This window comes from Pipra filicauda, unplaced genomic scaffold (assembly GCF_003945595.2).
Source record: "Pipra filicauda isolate LSUMZ 115617 unplaced genomic scaffold, ASM394559v2 scaffold128_size5466820_pilon, whole genome shotgun sequence".
NCBI classification, from domain to species: Eukaryota; Metazoa; Chordata; class Aves; order Passeriformes; family Pipridae; genus Pipra; species Pipra filicauda.
In genome coordinates, this window is record NW_024103751.1 from 135,426 (window position 1) to 138,720 (window position 3,295).

A 3,295-nucleotide genomic window follows, 5' to 3' on the forward strand; every position below is an offset into this window, starting at 1 on the left:
TTGAACTCCCTTCTCCGGCAAACCTGGATTTGTTGATGTCCCTGACAGAGATGTTTTCTGTCACCCTATGGAGGCATCTGACAGGATCCTATCCTTGCCCGGCATGGAAGGACACCCTTCATCACCCATCCCAAATCCTTGCACTTCCTCTTCCAGCTCTTGGCTCAGCTTCCTCAGCAGCCTGACCTTTGCAAATCCTTGTGGCTGGAATCGTGGTGATCCTTTAAATTGGTAATTTCTTCTTACCTGGATAATCATGCTTTGTATTTCTAAGGCCTCTTTAATCCAAAGATGTGAATTAAATCAGGGGAGGAAGGCAATGAGCTATGTCCAGGTAGTCTCATTATTCAACTGAATTATGTGAAATACAGGAAATGAAGGTTATTATTTTAAGCTATGTGGGAGGTCAAGGAGAAAATCCAAATGTTCTGAGCTGCATCTTCTCACCTGTAGTATGGAAACCAGCATCAGAGCAGGATTTCAACCCATCTGCAGCAAAGCAGATCCCACAAACCCAGCTCTCCAGGAGCCTGGGCCATCCCTGTTTCAGGCCTTCCCCAAATAGCAGTGAATTTAGCCTTGACTTGCAAACAGCCTTGGCACACTGATTACTGTGCTGGATACAGATGCCTTTCTAAAAATAACTGAGAAGTGGGGGAAGGAGCCTGTCCCCCCACTCAGCATTTCAAAACCACCTTCTCCTCTTGCCATAGCCAAGCATTGCTTCACCCATGGGTACCCTGCTCCGATATTTGATTTTTATTTTAGATAGATAGATAGATAGATAGATAGATAGATAGATAGATGCATGTATATGTATATATATATATGTATATATGTATGTATATGAGAGAATATTGACAGTTTGGTGCTGTCTCTTCTGCCACAAACATCCTGGCTGGCCACATTCACACTCCATCACCTCAGTTCCTCTCTAGGTTTTCTTCCAGGCTGTCCCACCCCATAAGATTTGGATGGAGGAGGGACTGCTGGAACCCCACGTCCATCACCACTGGACCCCCAGGCACAGACAGAGATCTCCACACTCAGGAAGGAGGACAGAGCCACTCACTCAGACTCCGTCAGGATGGGAATAAAGACCTTGTCTGTCTCCAGTCCTTCTCTCCTACAGTAGGTCTATTATTTGTGCTTTTAAAGGAGGTCTATTTGCTTTCAATTCAACTGCAGCCCGACCAAAATAATGATCACTCTGATTCTGGCAGGAAGATTGTTGACCAAACTATTTTAAGAGCTTATTTTCCTGCAGAAGTCTCTGAGGGAGCATCTAAGCACTTAATGGCCACGGTCACTTCTTAGAAACCCACTGAGGGCACCGCTGTGTCTCCATGCTGGCAGACATCCCCATCATTCCACCTATGCCAGAAGGACTTGGGTAAGAAGAAAAGAATTCTCACCTTCTTGAGTTTATTTTTTTACCTGTATATATAGCTGAGCTTTCCGTGCAGGGGATGTATAATTTGAGCAGAACACAGTACGCTGGATTTTGCCTTCAGCTACACTCTCTGAAGCCAAGATTTGCTCCAAGCTAGAGAGGGAGTGCCAAGCTACCAGCACACCACAGCTATGAGCAAGGTACTTTGTAAATACTCTCTGTAAATATTCTGTATTTCCCCTCCGAATCAGCAGATTCCCATCATTGCTAAGGCATTTTGAAGGGTATTGCCATGGCAAGGCCAGACTTTGGCACAGCATGTTTTGGGTTGCAGTTTGTGCTCTCAAATAACTTCGTGTCCCTGGCTGCTCTTTCTGCCTCTTGCTATTTTCCTGGGACAGAAATCTTGAGGTTGGAGCATTTCCCACTGGCAGAGATCCACCAGTTTCCACTGAATTACGTAGGAGAGAGCTTAGGAAGAGCTCCTAAGATCTTCCCAAAGATGCTCAGTGCTTCCCCAGGAGCAGCTCTGGGAGGATGCTGAAGCAGGATACGTGTCCCAGCACCCTGTGGACTCCGTGCTTAGCAGCATAAGGAGCCAGACAGCCTGCCTGAATTCCCTCTGCTAAGGCGATGCAGGAACTCCTCTGACACCTCACTACCTCCCTAAATACAGGCTTTTAATAAAGAGCCAATTTAATTTCCCAAACACTGAGTCATCTTGTGTTATTACCTGGCATATGGTACCCAGAACAGCAGCCACAGCATCTTTTCCTTGAAAGAAGGATGTTTCTGTTCCCTCCTCCATCCCTGGCTTTTACGACTCATCTCTTTTTTTTCTCTTTTTTTTTTTTTCTATTTCAAGCAGCAATCCTCTCCTATCCCAACTTCCCTCCTTTCTGAGCTGAGACGGGATTAAGCCAGAAGCAGGGATGACAGGAAGAGGCTGGGATGTGCAGGTCGGAGGGGCTGAGGGACCAAGCAGAGGGGAGCAGGGTTGCACCTGCCTGGGGATGGGACTAGCAGCTCTGCTTTGCTCTTTGGACCTGGAGCTGTGCCAGCTCCTGGAGAAAAATCCCCAGGTACCGGAAAGCTGCCCTTTCTTCCTGTTGGGACATGTTAATAATGAACACCAAGACCAGCATGGCCGTGGAGCTTCAAACCCACACGAGGGTGGGAGCACTGGGGTGAGGTGACAGAGATGGCACCTTTTCCCAAGTCCTGGAATGATGCTGCCCAGCACCCATCTCTGGGCTTACCTTTAGTCACCCTGCTGTTATCCCTGTCCAAATTCTCCCCACACCCACTAGAGGAATGAATCCGACTCCCTCCCACACTTCCACAGACACCGTGCTAGGGACTGGTCGTTTCCCAAAAATCTCAGGCTGGAAGCTGTGTGCCCTGATCCATCTGGGTGAACCAGACCCCCCCATCCTGCCATCCTCCTGCTTTCAGGAAGGATGCAGGTGAGTGCCTGGTGGAATCCTGTGATGTCTCCAGGCCAAGGATGCCTTGAGCAGGTTGGGGCAGGAGGGGAATGCACAGAGAGGTCCCACCAGGAGGGGCCAGGATTTGCTGTGCCCACCCAGGAGCTGGATGTACACGTGTCATCCTGTTCACACCATTGATTTTAGGAGCTTGTGTTCTCCAAAGAGGGTGAGTTGCTCTAAATAACTATCTGAGATGAATTGTTATCAGGTTAAAGCTGATGATTCCAGTTGCACTGGAATTCCAAAAAAATTATCATTAATACAAGAGCAGATCGTACCCTTTTTTTCCCCCCCTAGTCCTGCCCCCATGCACCAGGAGCATCCCTGTGAAAGCCTAGGCCTGGGGGCTTTCGGATTAGGGGCTTGGGGGCTGGAGGAGATGTGGGGAAGCTGCGTGAGAAGATGAGCTGAG

General features: G+C 48.3%; 1 long non-coding RNA gene across 1 annotated transcript; it reads left to right on the top strand.

Moving 5' to 3' along the window:
- The first annotated feature begins 838 nt into the window (after positions 1-838).
- LOC120325206 lies at positions 839-2,102 on the top strand. Its single transcript, XR_005567091.1, has 2 exons — positions 839-1,593; positions 1,795-2,102. It is a non-coding gene; the product is annotated as an uncharacterized LOC120325206 (long non-coding RNA).
- Positions 2,103-3,295: the final 1,193 nt, after the last annotated feature.